The sequence below is a fragment of the Macrobrachium rosenbergii genome, chromosome 21, assembly GCF_040412425.1.
Source record: "Macrobrachium rosenbergii isolate ZJJX-2024 chromosome 21, ASM4041242v1, whole genome shotgun sequence".
Classification (NCBI taxonomy): domain Eukaryota; kingdom Metazoa; phylum Arthropoda; class Malacostraca; order Decapoda; family Palaemonidae; genus Macrobrachium; species Macrobrachium rosenbergii.
The window spans coordinates 25,205,644-25,222,546 of NC_089761.1; positions in this window are offsets into that span (position 1 = coordinate 25,205,644).

Here is a 16,903-nt window from a genome sequence, read left to right on the forward strand (position 1 = left end):
CTCCTCTTATATATATATATATATATATAATATATATATATATATATATATATATATATATATATATATATATATATATATATATATATATATATACATACACACATATACATTCATATGTGACTGATTGTGAATGTGATTTATTTTCAGAGTTAATGATTGGTTTACACACACACACACACACACACACACACACACACACATATATATATTATATATATATATATATATATATATATATATATATATATATATATATATATTATATATATATATGTGTGTATGTGTGTGTAAAGAGCAAGATGGTTGGGAAAGGTCTTTTAGTAGTATTACAGAGAATAAATTTTTACAATAAGTTTCGAAATATGCGTATTTTCTTTTAAGTATCTCTCGATAATTTTAAGAGGCTTTCGTCCAGCGTTTATGAAATTAGTCACCAAGACCACGTAAACTGGACGAAAGTTCTAAAATGTCCTGTGAGAAAAATTACATATTTAATTGACTTCACGACTTTTAACATTCTAAAGGAGCCTATATATACAGTCATATATATATATATTATATATATACAGGTATATGTATATATGTGTGTGTATGTGTCTGTAAATACACGCACATATATATATATATATGTTACTATATATATATATATATATATATATATATATATATATATATATATATATATATATATATATATATACTCTTTCGTCTGCTTCATCTTCCACAAATCTCATTTCATCTCCAACCTCCTTTATCATAGTTCTCATCGAGGTCGGCCTAGGTCTAGGCCTTCCAACCCTTCTGGCGTCCACAGGAGCCCAGCTGACGCTCTAATGTATTATTCTCCCAGGGGTTGTGCGAAGGACATGTCCAAGCCACCGTTTCTCATCATTATCTCATCTTATCCATGTGGAACTTATGGTATCATTTCTAACTCGATCCTGCCACCCGACTCCTCATATTCTTCGTAAGGTTTTATTCTCAGCAAGACAAAATCTTTTAAAATGTAGTTTCATCGTAATACTATGTTCATGGCATGAACTTCATGCCCATATAGCAATATATATCATAATACACATGTATAATCTTACTTTTGTGTGCAAAGCCACCGTTTGATTTCCATACATAAACATTCACAAATCGTATATATATGCATGTGCATATATATTTACCGTATGTATTTATACATATCTATATGCATCTATACATATATATATATATATACAGTATATGTATGCATATATATATAAATATACACACACACATATATATATATATATATATATATATATATATATATATATATATATATATATATATATATATATATATATATACAATGGAAAGTTGATTTGAAAAGAAAACATACACAGTAGTTTTCAACGTAAATAACAGAGGGCATATACGCAAGAATTCCACCCTTGGAAATTTAGGCTAAGAAACCTTAGTAAATTAAGTATACAACTCACAATATGAAATTCAAACCTTAGACTAATTAAGACAGGACGTTATATATTAAGCAAACCAAAAGGGGACCCACACACACACACACAGAAAAAATAAATGGTTCTTAATGTAACATCTGCAGTTTGCCAGAGACCGTTACGATGTAGAGGGGGGGAAAGGGGAGGGGTTTGGGGTGGGGTGGGATGAGGTGGGGGTGGTGTGATCCAGGTGGCTGGGTGGAGTGACATGTCTGAACTTTGATCAAGAGCCAAGCATTGTCTTAAAAGAAATGATTTTTCTTGTAAAATCGCTTGTGCTTTGTGGATTATTTATGGAAGGAAATTCTCTCATTTACAGAAATTAATTCTAATACTTTATTGTCAAGGTAGTATTTTTAAATGAAATATGAAAAAAATTTCTTGATTTACAGTAATGAAGCTTAGGTTTATTTGTTAGGCCTATACATAAATACATATTATATTTACATACTAGCTGACCAGCCTGGCGCTGCCTGGTACAACTCTGAATGACAACAGATAAACTCTCTCTCCAAGTCTCCCTCACTCTTTCCCTCTTTCTCCTCCGTAACACTCCCTCTACTCTCTCCCTCTCTCTCTCTTACACTCTTTCCCTGTTTCTCCTCCCTAACACCCCTCTCTACTCTCTCCCTCTCTCTCTCTCTCTTTCTCCTCCCTAAAATCCTCTCTACTCTCTCTCTCACACTTCCTCTCCCTCTCACTCTCTCCCTTTCCTGTTCATGTAGTTGCTTCAATTACATTGACCAACACTTTTGACATTTTATATTTCACCCTTTCTCAACCCACCTCCCCATTCCTATCGGGGATGAACTTGGACTTAAAGGGCACCGGGAGTGACGCTGTTCATCTCAGCGACCTCGAAAACTATGGATTAGACACTAATATCTATCGTTTTTGGTTATTTTTACATGTCACCCATTTCCCACCTCCACCCCCTTTGGTGCCAGTGATGTCTTACCCCCACAGTATTCTTTTCTAGATAGCAAGTCACATGAATACCACGTTTGGTTGAAATGGCTCAATGCATTTCAGAGTTGGTGGAATATATATACATACACACACATACATACATACATACATCCATTTACATATATATTATATATATATATATAATTATATTGTAATATATATACTATTGATAATACATACATATATATATATATATATATATATATATATATATATATATATACACACATGTATGTCTTTATTTATACATTCATCACGTTCCATATTTTCATACATTCAGTTATACATATACTGTATATGCATACACACACACACACACACATATATATATATATAGTATATATATATATATATATATATATATATATATATATATATATATATATATATATATATATATCTATATACACAATGTCATGACACTTGCATTTACAAGAGAGAAGACCGGAGCGCGAATCCCTTGCGAGAAATTAATAATATACGCACGTTCCATTAAAACCTAACGTGGCTCTGGTAACCTAAGCAGTGAATGAGGTATGCAATTTAGTCAGTCGACTGTAGCTGGTCATGGGGATCAAGTTCTCTCTCCTTCTATCTGTCTGTCTGTCAGTCTCTCTTTCTCTCTATGTAAAAGTATGTATACATATATATATATATATATATATATATATATATATATATATATATATATATATATATATATATATATATATATACATATAATATAAAACATATATATATATATATATATATATATATATATATATTAACTCTCTATATAGAGAAGAGAGAGAGAGAAGAAAGACTCCAAATCAAACAGCTGACCAATAGATTAGATTCACCTCCTACACCCGCAGCCAACCCACTAATATATTCGACCAAGAGCTGATATGTAAATGTAGTAGTGGCGTGTGTGTGTGTGTGTGTGTGTGTGTGTGTGTGTGTGTGTGTGTGTGTGTGTGTGTGTGAGTGTGTGTGTGTGTGTGTGATGTAGTATGGAAGTGAATATTCAACTGGAGGTTTAAGCAGCTGGCATTTAATGAGGTATCGCTGTGATGAAGATGCCGACCTCTCCGTCTAGGTTTAGACTTTAGAGTCTCTGGGATGCTGTGACACCAGGGAGTTCTCGCGAAGGGGGTGGCGATGTGAGGGAAGGGAAGGGGAGGAGGAGATCGTTGTAGTGATTCATTAGGAATGGAAAGAATTTCTTCTTGAATTTTGAGAGTTTCTTCCATGTTATCATGTTATTGACTCTTTCTTTATCACTGACGATAATGAAAACTAGAGGGAGGGGGGGGGGGGAATGGAGGTGAGGGTGAGAAATGGGGGGAAGGGGATCGTTGTAGTGATTTATTAGGAATGATAAGAATTTTTTTTTTTGAATTCTGACTTTTTCTTCCATGTTATTGTTAATGTTTTTATTTTATTATTGATGATAATGATAACTACTTTTATGATATTTGTTATGTATCATAGGCCTATGGTCTTTTAGTTACTGTTACGGAAAACAACATCAATAACACTGAAAAAACAATACGATTATATTAAATGCTGGAGTCATTATTATTATTATTAAGTTTGCACAGACGTAAGGATTTCAACTGGATATGAAAATTCTTGTAATACTGTAACCAATTCATCACAGCCAACAAACTGTTAACTTCAACGTTTATCGACACGAAAATAAAATAAAAAAAATAATTGCACATAAAACATATTTCAGAACTGATATTAGTAATGCTGCTTTATTTTTAATTACTATGTTTATACTACCTATGAATGACCTATTTCTAGAACTAATATCTTCAATTTTTACAATCTATACTTTTCCTGAGCCTCTTTACTGGGTAAAATAAACATGATAACTAAGATTGCAACTGCATACCCTTGTTATTATTATTATTATTATTATTATTATTATTATTATTATTATTATTAATACGCTGTCAGTTAATTATATCACTCTTTCACAAGTATATGCTTAAGTGTCAACATGTTAGTGAAACAAGGGTTCCAGAGTCATCTCGAAGAAGCAGACACACTTGGTCAAAAAGGCCATACCCTTGTGTCTCAAAATTTTCGCCCAGTCATAGGTCGGGCGCGTACCTCTTCTCTCCACGACGTCTGATTGCTTACTGAACCGTTGTTAACGCTTCTTCCCTTCAAAGATTATATTACGCGTTTTAAAATATTCTCCTCTAGAATTCTGAAGTGTTAATTTGATGAATTAATTGATCATTTATTGACGAAAGTTTTCACAGTAATGTAGAAATTTATAGGCTATAATATTTAAATCTTACAGTTAATGAGTCATCACCTATATGAGGACATTACTGACGCAAGTGTTTACAGTAATGTGCAAATATACAGGTTATATAATATATAAATGTTACAGCAATAGGGCTATCATCTATATGGGGTTAAAGTCTAAAAAAGTATCAAATTCGTCCATTATAACGCAGATATAACATTCATACAGAAACAACATCTTGACCTGGTCTCAAAACCACTCGATCAAATAAATACTGACAATTTTATCCGTAGTGTTAGTGTCTCTCTGTCTATGTGCAAACTCATTTCATTAATTTTATTTTTTGTTTGTGTTGTTATTTAAGGTAACAATTCTTTAGCTCTAACAGTTAACTGTGCGTCTCTCTCTCTCTCTCTCTCTCTTTCTCTCTCTCTACTTTTTCTCGCTTTTTTTCTCTCGTCCATGTTCCCTTTCCCTCTAATTCTCTGCTTTTTCTCATTTTCACTTTCTCCTTTAAAGGACCCTGCACATCAACCTCTCTTATTAAACTTTCTCTCTCTTTCTGTTCCTTCTTGCCTTTCCCCTTCCCCTGACTTTCCACTTCTTTTCTCTCTCCTTCCGTCCATTTTTATTTTCTAAACCTGTGCTTTTTCTCATTTTCGTTTTCTCCTTTAAAGTAAGCTTTCTATCAGACACTCTTACTTAACTTTCTCTCCCTTTCTATATTTTCTTGCCATTCTCCTCCTCCTCTCCTTCCCCTCCCTTCCTACTTCTTTTCTCTCCCTTTCCGTCCATTTTCATCTAAATCTGTGCTTTTTCTCATTTACATTTTCTCCTTTAAAGTATCCTTTCTATCAGCCACTCTTACAAAACTTTCCCTCTTTCCCCCCACTATCTTTCTTGCCTTTCCTCTCCCCCTCTTCCCATTTCTTTTCTCTCTGCCCTTCCCGTCCATTTTTCCTCTCTCTCTCTCTCTCTCTCTCTCTACGCGTCTCCCATCCTTCCCTTTTTCCTGCCCCTAAAGTAAAGCGTTCCATTTTTCACGATAGTTAATGTTTTCTCAGGCGGAGGCTGGCAGGTGAGTGAGTTCAGCACAAGACCGAGGATTCTCATTAAGTGTGTTGCTTCTTCAGCTTACAAGATTCACCTCACGGGGGGCGGCGGGGGGCAGGGATGGGGTGAGGAGGAGGAGGAGGAGGAGGAGGAGGAGGAGGAGGAAGGAGGAGGAGGAGGAGGAGGAGGAGGATCTTGAGAAGGAGAAGGAGAAAGGAGGAATAAAGATGACTGGGAATAGAGAGAGGAGAATGGGGAAGAGGAAGATGGTTGTGAGGATTAGAAGCAAGTGAGAAAGGAGGAAAAGAGAAATTGAGGCGATTAGGAAGAGGACGAGGTGGCTCTTGAGAAGAAAGAGAAAGGAGAAATAAAGATAATTGGGAATAGAGAGAGGAGAATGGGGAAGAGGAAGATGATTGTCAGGATTAGAAGCAAGTGAGAAAGAAGAAAAAGAGGAATCGAGATGATGATGATGAGGATGAGGGGGAGGATGAATAGAGGGAGCTTGAGAATGAGGAGTAGGAAGGAGAAATAAAAGATGGTTAGGAAAAAAAAGAGGAGAATGGGAATGAGGAAGATGATTGTGAGGAGAGGATTAGAAGCAAGAGAGGAAGACGGAGAAAAGGGAAATAAAGATGATTTGGAGGAGATGATTAGAGAAGGAAAAACAGAGAAATAAAAATGGTTAGGAATTGGAGGGGAAGAATGGGGAAGAGGAAGATGATTGTGAGGATTAGAAGCAAGTGAAGAAGGAGAAAAAGAGAATTATATAAAGATGATTAGGAGGAGGAGGAGGAGGAGGAGGAGGAAAGAAGATGAACACGAATAGGAGAAGGAGAAGAAAGTGAAGAGGAAAGAGGATTGTGAGGATTAGAATCAAGAGAGGAAGGAGAAAAAGAGAAATATATAAAGAGGATGGAAAAGGGAAATGGAAGAAAACGAACAAGGAAGAAGGGAAGGAAAAGAAGAAAGAAAAAAAATATAATCTTAAGAGGTGGATTAGGTGGGAAGAGGGGAGGGAGAAGAAGAAGGAGAAGAAAATGAAAAGAAAATCAGAAGTAAGACGAGCAACAAATTACGAAAATATAAAAATAATAAGTAGAAGATGTACACAAAACCTTAAGCGAACGAACATGTATATAAGACAAACAAAAAATAAAAAAAAGAACATGAGAAAGAATATAAGTGAGAACGAGAGAGAGCAAGAACAGAAATAAAAAATATATAGAATAAAATATCCCACGGGTGGCTGTCACAAAAAAAAAAAGAAAAAAGAAAAAGAAAAAGATGGAACGTTCAAATTACTTGACATTTCCAGCAGGTTCGTAAATGAAGTCACAAGCGTGATGTCTATCTCTCTCAGGCTGATGTCAGGAGTCGATAAGACCTTTAATAGTCAAGAAGACTCTCAAGAGTCTTCTCTTTATTAATGGCTCTTCGGCGAGATAATCGGTTCGCTTTCTTCTTCTCTTCTTTTTTTTTTTACTTTTTCCTTCTCCTTGTTCCTTGTTAAATTGCTCTGCTTTTAATCTGGTCTGTTTCTCTCATTGCGATTGAAATTGTCTGCCACTTTCTCTCTCTCTCCCTCTTTCTCTCATTCTGATCCAAATTCCCCTCCGCTTTCTCTCACTTTCTTTCTCTCTTTCTAACTAAAAGTCTTTGTCTCTCATTCTGATTAAAATTGTTTCCCATTTTCTCCCTTTCTCTCATACTCTCTTCCTCTCTCATTTTGGTCAAAATTGTCGTTTTTCTAACACACCACTCTCTCTCTCTCATCAAAATGCTATTCTCCTTTCTTTCCCAAGCCTTCTCTTTCTGTTTCTCTTTTTCTCATTCCACTTTTCCTTTCTAACACCCAACTCCCTCTCCCTCTCACTTTCACTCTAACCAAAGTGATCTCTCTTTTTCTTTCTGTTTATCCTAATCAAAATGCTTTCTCTCTCTCTCTCATTCTAATTAAAAAGCTCTCTCTCTCTCTCTCTCTCTCTCTCTCTCTAATCACAGCTGATCCCTAATCGGATTTTGGTGAAGGCCTTCGAAAAAATTTGACAATATTATGCAACGAGCTTGTGGCGCGCGCTACGTTGTAGTTTGCAAGATCGATACGAAAGTGTACGAACCTACGTTCCCGACACACCACGTTTCACACCGGGACGGACAAACAAGATCCACTCTCCTTTTATTATTATAGATATAGATAACAGCGAACAGATGGACCCATAGGAGCCTGAACACAGGTATTTGCTAATGGTCCCTTATCCAAGCCAGCCTATGTCATATCAGGTGTCTCGCAAGGCGAAGTTCTTGGTCCCGTTCTACGATACATTAGAATTAGGGTGATGTTGACAGCAATCTGCTAAGCTCATTTATATCTTTACTTGCCGATGATTCTCAATCTCAGCCACGCATGACTGACATGAAAACTGTGAGCAGTTTCTAAATGAACTATGTAAAGTAGTCTACCACTGGGTGAAGAGAAACAAGGCAGCTTTTAGTGAGGGCTAATTTGAGCACAAACACTTGAGTCAGAAATCACGAGGCTTTGATTACTATCGTGATTCATATTGGAACAACATGATAAGACACCAAGTAACAAGATCTGGGAGTCCTAATTTTCACCGGCCTAACATGGTGTACTTATATTAACGCCATAATGCTGAACTGTCGTAAGTTGTCATAGATAATGAGAACATTTTCAACATGAGTTATCAGCACCATATAAACATTATTGCCTGTTGCCCAATAATATGGCCTCTCCCTACTAAGTAACTATGGCTTAACTTACGATTGAAGAAACGTGCTATTTATTTTACCAAACCGGTTAAAATCTTGTGAGACCTTCCCTATTACGTTAGAGTTAGACTGAAGACAACCGTTATATAATTCAATGCATTTATAAAATCAAAGAGCTCTTGGTCCCAAATCTATCAATATACCAAATAAAATCTGCAGTAATTGACATTCGGTTCCACCTTAAACGTAAATCTGTTATAAGCACTCTGACCCAACTGATAGCATATCATGACCCAGCTGAGACTGTTCATGCATTCTCATTTGATCCCACGGCCTCTAACCTGTGGAACAGTCTCTCCTTTGCACCTAAAACCAATGATCTTATTTATTGTTAATTTAGGCTAAATATAAGACTTAAAGATCACCAGTGTGCGGCAGAAACAAGTGACAGGTCAACTGCACTTAAGCTTAATGTCCTGCAGTTTAAACATACGTCCTTCCTGTGGAGCCATAATGCAATATAACCAGTCACTCTAACGACCTTAATAATGGGTGAAATACTAACTTGATCTGACTCTTTGTCTGCATTCCAGAAGTCATATCTAAAAGCATTTTTTCCAGTAGCTAACAGCATTGTTTTCAATAGCTAACAACATTGTCTTCAATACCTAACAGCATTTTTTCAATAGCTAATAGCGTTGTTTTCAATACCTAAGAGTATTTATTTTTAATAGCTAACAGCATTGTTTTCAATAGGAAAGAGCATTTATTTTTAATAGCTAACAGCATTGTTTTCAATAGCTAACAGCGTTGATTTCAATAGCTAAGAGTATTTATTTTCAATAGCTAACAGCATTGTTTTCAATAGTAAAGAGCATTTATTTTTAATAGCTAACGGCATTGTTTTCAATAGCTAACAGCTTTGTTTTCAATAGCTAACAGCATTGTTTTCAATAGCTAAAAACGAATTGCTTTCAAAAGCTAACAGAATTGTTTTCAATAGCTAACAAAATTGTTTTCAATAGCAAATAGCATTGCTTTCAGTAGCAAATAGTATTATTTTCAATAGCTATCGGCAATGTTTTCAATAGCTAACAACATTGTTTTCAATAGCTAACGGCACTTTTCAACAGCTGCGACAACTACTATTTAGATCGACACAGGGGAGGGCCTCAACCAGGTAATCCCCCACCCGCGAAAGAATGGACTAAGTCCGTAGGAAGCCAACAGTGGGTAGGCACTTCCTGGCACTGACTTCCAAAAGAGAGACAGAAAAAAAAAAGTATCCTGCAGTGGCGTGGACAGTAACACAATCCTGCAGTGGCATGGACAGTAACACAGAGTGCTTGTAGCTTCTTGCATCTCTGACGAGAGTTCAAACCACTTAACTTTTCGACTCCCTTGCACTTTTTGGGGTACGCCCATCTCTACGAGCCTTGAACCCAAATGAAGAACCCACGCGCGATATGTCAAGGCTAGCAGTGATAGACGTGCCCCCCACCCCACAAAAAAGAAGTAAACGTGTGTGGAAGTCCAGCTTAAGAGGGCATTGTGGTTATTAAAAATACATACAGTATGTTGTAAAAAAAGTGGTCATTAAATTATCTCACTCTCTAGATATACAGTATATATATATATATATATATATATATATATATATATATATATATATATATATATATATATATATATATATATATATATATATATATATATTATATATATATATATATATATATATATATATTATATATATATATATATATATATATATATATATATATATATATATATATATATATATCCTACATATGTACACATACACACACACACACACACACATATATATATATATAATATATATATATATATATATATATATAATACATATAACCGAATACGTAAGAAAGTATTCTCAGCAAATTCATTCTCTAAATCAGGAAGAGGAAAATTTAAACTACTGAACAATATTTATTGCAATAATAAACCATCAAGAAATAATCAATATTTCGAAAACTGAATAAGACAATCTGCGAAATCAAATTAAGAAAATGAGACTTTGCTTTCCAATTTCCACAGTCCCCTTCTTTCAACCCCCTTGGAGTACGCCAAGCAACACACCCCCTCCTCCAACCTAACCCCACATGCTAGAACCGCGCCCCCACCCCCCCACATTAGCCTATCATGCAGCTCATATTTTTATATGCAAGCTGGGGCAGTTGGACCGCAGTCCTAATTGATCCGGGGAAATTATTATGCAATAACTTTCATAGCTTATGGCGTAACGGATACGTTCAGAATCAGCCAGGACCTGTGCTAACATACAATTATGTGTAATAGAATTAAGCAGAGAATGGGCCCTTGCTGCCTCCTCGCAATATACAACGCCCTCTGGCCACGGGCACTGGCTTCAATCACCTCTTGGGCCTCTCGGAATTGGCGGTGGCTCCTCTCCTGCCAAGTCCTGTGCTCTCCGAAAGTACCTGAGTAGAATGTAATTCGGCATTATAAGACACTCACGCCGTCGTGGACGTAATGTAAAGAGACTGGAATATCGTGTTCGGTCGCAATATCTCATAAAGCGAGAAGTAAAAGAGGTCGCTGAATTTTGAGAAAATTGCCCCGGTAATGTTTTAATGCACGATCACAGAAGCCATTACGATGTTCATTTCTCAGCGCACTGATGGCGTGTAATGAATCAGTGCATAAATTACGCTCTGAAGAATGAGTTTAGGCGAGGGCGTAAGAGGCAATGCAATCGGGAGTTGGATAGCTTTAATCACATCTGTTGAGAACGTAGTGATTCAGGTATGTCAGGAAGATTCGTTGCGCTGGAATAACTTGAGAGGCAGTTGGTTAAGCCTACTGCCCTAAAATGGAAGACTGCAGTACCTGCAAAAATACAAAACTGGGAAAAATGGTAGATACTGAAGTTTTCCCTGGTCTTACTACTTTATTTTGCAGATACTGCAAATGGGACCCCCTAAATACTCGTGGAAAGCATTGAAGAATCATTCTGAAACTGAAGTAACTTGCGTATTAGTGTTTCAAGAGCCCAATAGGTGGCATATCTCAATTTCGAAAATTTTGCAGATACTGCATTTTTCCATTTTAGGGCAGCCTAGACTTTTTTTTTTAAGTGCGTAACATCTATTAGATTTAGCTTTTAGTTTCTTACTGTTTTATAGATAGCTTTTTGCAAGCGTTAATAAATAAGAGCTTGTCATCATTAACACCAGTTTTTATTTTGTTCTTTTAGCATAATTATTGCCAATTATATATATTGAGGTTTCTGTGGAATATGACTAAGAAAAACTGTTTTATATTATGAAACAAAATCATTTATCAGCACCAAATGCGAAGTAGGTACGTAAATATGTCACCAAAACTTAATTCTTGATTTATCTCAAGTCTTCTGTGGAATATACTCGTATTAAAGACAAACTTAATATCATGAAACAAAAACATCTAACATACGCCTAACGCGCTGCAGGTACGTAAATATGTCACCAAAAATTCATTCTTTATTTTTTACATCATGGGATATGGAGGCATTTTCCTCTATATTCCTTCAGAGTGGCTACAGAACCTATCAAAACACAGGAGTTCAGAATATTTATCGTAATCTATGTCGGTAATTTTCACAATCATGCATTCGTGCAGTGATCGTTAAGGCGCCCAAACATATTCGCTTCAATTAACTTTCGACTGTTATTGCATGTTCGACGAAATCATAAATAAATGATACTTGTTCTGGTTTCAAGCAATACATGGACCACTCCTTCCCCCGACCATTCCATAAACACACCCCCCGCCCCTAGTCAAAACAGACGATGGAGATTCCAGGCGTTTTTGGACAGAGAGCGTGTTAATGCCATTCTTTCCAGAATCTGGAATCTATTACCTGTCAATCATTCAATTTACTGGCAAAGTGTCGGTTTCAAGTAATACCTGAACCAACCCACCTCCCATCCACCCTTTCTCCCCCACCCCCTACTCCAACAGACAATAGAGATTCCAGGCGTTTTTGGACAGAGAACGTGTTAATGCCATTCTTTCCAGAATCTGGAATCTATTACCTGTCAATCATTCAACATACTGTCAGTCTCTACCACATAAGTCTAGAAATCATCCTGACGCGAATATGAAGTCCAGTAGTCGATAAGTCCGGTGAGAAAAGGACTTTTATTTTTCTTTTTATTTTCATCCCTTCATAAACTTCAAATGTTTACCAGTCAATTTGAAGAGGAGAGTGACTTTTACGACCGAGAAAGAACCTCGGTAAACATTAAGGGATGAAAACAGTCTCGTGTGTATCCACTGTTTTACAGTCGGGTATCTGAATTGTAAATTTGTAATTCACACTAACAAGATTTCTCTCTCTCTCTCTCCACGTGAGGTGCCAGAGGCGCACGCACGCACAGACACACATACACACAACCAGCAAAGGATTAACTCTTCCATGCATATTGTTATGAGACTCCAAATGTACAGCCGAAGGCATCAACGTCCTTCTCCTCCTCGACTTCGATTCGACTTCGACTCAACTCGACTTCGACTTCGACTCGACTTCGACTTGACTTCGATTCGGCTACGATTCGGCTTCGACTTCGGCTTCGACTCGACTTCGACTTCAACTCGACTCGACTCGGCTCGACTCGACTCGACTCGGCTCGACTCGACTTCGACTTCGACTTCTACTCGACTTCGACTACGACTTCAACTCGATTTCGACTTCGACTTCGACTTCTACTCGACTTCGACTTCGACTTCAACTCGACTTCGACTTCCACTTCGACTCGAATCCGGTGGCTTCGTTTGCAACGGAATGCAATAACGTCAATTTCTGGCTTTGTAATCCCCCCGCAAATTTATCATCTTCATTTCATCTGCCAGAGAGCCTGCAGCTTTCATTAAGCTGTCGAGGTTTCATCTCTCTGGTAAGGCATGAAAGTCGCACGGACCTTGTTAATGAAGATTCAGGGATGAGCAAATCATGTATGCTTACATGTCTCTTGTTAAAGCCTTTTGAATTATTGCTTATCTTTCATTTTTTAACTGGAATTTTTTTTACGTGCGCCCTATCATGCTTTTGAATTGCTGTTTATTCTTTATTTTGTGTTTAGCATTTTTTAGTTTTCTGAAAAGAAAACTACTGTGCCGGCTTTGTCTGTCCGTCCGCACATTTTTCTGTCCGCCCTCGGATCTTAAAAACTACTGAGGCTTGAGGACTGCAAATTGGTAAGTTGATCATCCACCCTCCAATCATCAAAATAACAAATTGCAGCCATCTAGCCTCAGTAGTTTTAATTTTATTTGAGGTTAAAGTTAGCCATAATCGAGCATCTGGCAACGATAAAGGACATGCCACCACCGGCCCGTGGTTAAAGTTTCATGGGCTACGGATCATACAGCATTATACCGAGACCACCGAAAGATAGATCTGTTTTCGGTGACCTTGATCATACGATGCACAGAAAACTCCATTGCGCCGAAGAAACTTCGACGCATTTTTTAATCGTTTATTCTAAGTGACAAAATGCTATGTCTGACTAATTGAATAGGATTACCACATAAAGCAATTTATGTTAAATCCGTTTAACATATCAAAGCATGAATTACCTATTGGTTAAGACACTCACCACACTAGTAAGCGTACTTAGGTTGGAATCCCTGGCCAGGTAGGAATGATATGCGTAAGTTCTATGACAACTATTTTGACCTAAGCATTAAATTATGTACTTGGTAATTAATCGACTGTAGTGAGCTAACAAAATCATTTCAAAATAGACTATATATATATATATATATATATATATATATATATATATATATATATATATACATATACATATACATATACATAAATTTATCACAAAGCAACCTATGACCAATCAAAATAGTCCACACAAAAATAAACATAAAACAGTGAAATACAAAATACAAAGACATGACCAATACAGTGGAACATAGCATGTAAAAAAAGAGAAAAAAAAGTGAAAAAGAAAAACTGTACCTAAGAGGATGTTAAGATTATACAGGCCGGGAAATAAAAGTGGACGTAGCGATGGTAAAAACATACAATTAAAACGAACGAACCGGCATCAGCTGAAACAGTCTTTCCAGTTTAAGAAAGACTGACAGGGGGAAGGATTTAAGTGTCATTCCGACTGTCATTCGGCGACAGGAGAATAACGGAGTGAATAACACACAGAGAAGAGAGAGAGAGAGAATATTCCATCAGCGGTTTTAAAGCAGACTGACTCCAGCGATTAGTGTCGCCGAGTGCGGAAGGCGTTTGGTGTTATCTGACCTATCAACGCCTGGCTAAAGAATCTCTCTCTCTCTCTCTCTCTCTCTCTCTCTCTCTCTCTCTCTCCGCAACTGAACTCTGGTGGCGTTCTTATTCAATCCGACAGGAAAATCGACACAAATTACACCTGCCGTCCATCAAGACCTCCTCCGCCAGCGCCTCCTGTCGGAGGACCGTGATATTATCGGACTCCGACGACTCCTCCTTCAGGAGGAGTTGGGAAGGGGGAGAGGAAGGGGGAGGTAGGGGGAGGAAGGAGGGAGGGAGGGGTTCTCTCTTCCAAAAGTGGTCATTTCGCTACCCGCGTTCAACTCCTTTTTATCTCTCTCTGTTTTTCCATTATCAGCCCTGGGGTTTAACTCCCCCCATGCCCAGGAAACCCTCCCCATTCCCCCCTCCCCCTTCCAACACGCCCTCCAGCCCCAAACCATTGTTAGATGCCAGATCACACAACGACCTACACACAATCCCAGTTCCCCCCCTCCCCCCACCCCCACATACACAAACACACAAACAGACATACAAACTCCTCACCCCATAAAAAATAAAGGCAGCATCTCATCTCTTCCATATGCATAAGTTGCCATGAATAACAAGTTGGTCAGAATGGCCTATTAGTGCTATTAGCATCCATTTACAGACAAATTCTCACGTAGCCGTCAATTTGAGGCGCAATATACACACCGCAATAGGTATGGACAAACGCTGCTGGTCTCTCTCTCTCTCTCTCTCTCTCTCTCTCTCTCTCTCTCTCTCTCTCTCTCGGCCCAGGAGGTGGGAAGGTGGAGATAGACAGTGAGAGGTTGGAATATGGGAGATAGGGGATAAGAGATGACGAATGTGTGTGTGTGTGTGTGTGTGAGAGAGAGAAAGAGAGAGAGAGAGATGGATATATGTGTGTGTTTGTGTATGTGTGTGTATGTATGTGTAGAACCGAGAGGAAGACAGAGAAAGAGATAAAGACCTAATCGTGTATGTGAGAGAGAGAGAGAGAGAGAGAGAGAGAGAGAGAGAGAGAGAGAGAGAGAGAGAATGATGAATGTGTGTGTGTATGTCAAAGAGACATGAAGGCAGAGAGATAAGAAGATATAATCTTGTACATGAGAGAGAGAGAGAGAGAGAGAGAGACCTAGGAGGGATAAAGATATAATTATGTATATGTATGTATGAATGATAGAGAGAAAGAGAGAGAGAGAGAATCATGATTATGATAATGATGAATATTTCTATATAAGCCTGTGTGAAATAGGAAGACAGAGAGAGAGAGAGAGATACACAAGATGTAATTGAGTGTGTGAGAGAGAGAGAGAGAGAGAGGGGAGAGAGAGAGAGAGAGAGAGGAACGACCAGGAAAGGGCGGTGTATATTAACCCTGATATATGTCTAATATATGCGTCTAGGCGGCGTCTGTGACATTTATTGGCGAGGATAAGTCATGTCCGCATAATGAAGTTCACGGAGGGAAGCGTCTCCCTCGCACTTGCTCTGAGATTAGGGACAGTGTGCAACAGATCTCTCCTCACAGAGAGAGAGAGAGAGAGAGAGAGAGAGAGAGAGAGAGAAATGCTTCAGAATGCTTGAACACAAATACACACAGACAAACACAGATCATTAATACGCTTGTTATCATACTGCAAACTAACTGAAGCTTATCGTCATCAAGAAACAGCATCACCACGCATGCGCTGTAATAAATACTGTAGACCCATAAGTGACGCATGCAACTCAAAAGATATTTACCGAGAGAGAGAGAGAGAGAGAGAATGATTCACAGACACATACACAGACAAACACAGATCATTATTACGCACGCATGTTATTGCACTGAAGCTTATCGTCATCATGAAACAGAACCACGCATGCGCTGTAGTAAATACAGTAGACCCATAATAAGTAACGCATGTAATTTAAATGATATTTACCAACAGAGAGAGAGAGAGAGAATTGAATGCTTCACGGACACACGCACAGACAAACACGGATCATTAATACGCACGCACATTATCGTATTGTAAGCAAACTGGTGGTTACCGTGAATTCGTTATCATGCAATAGAACCACGCATGCGTTGTAGCAAATACTGTAGACCTATAATCT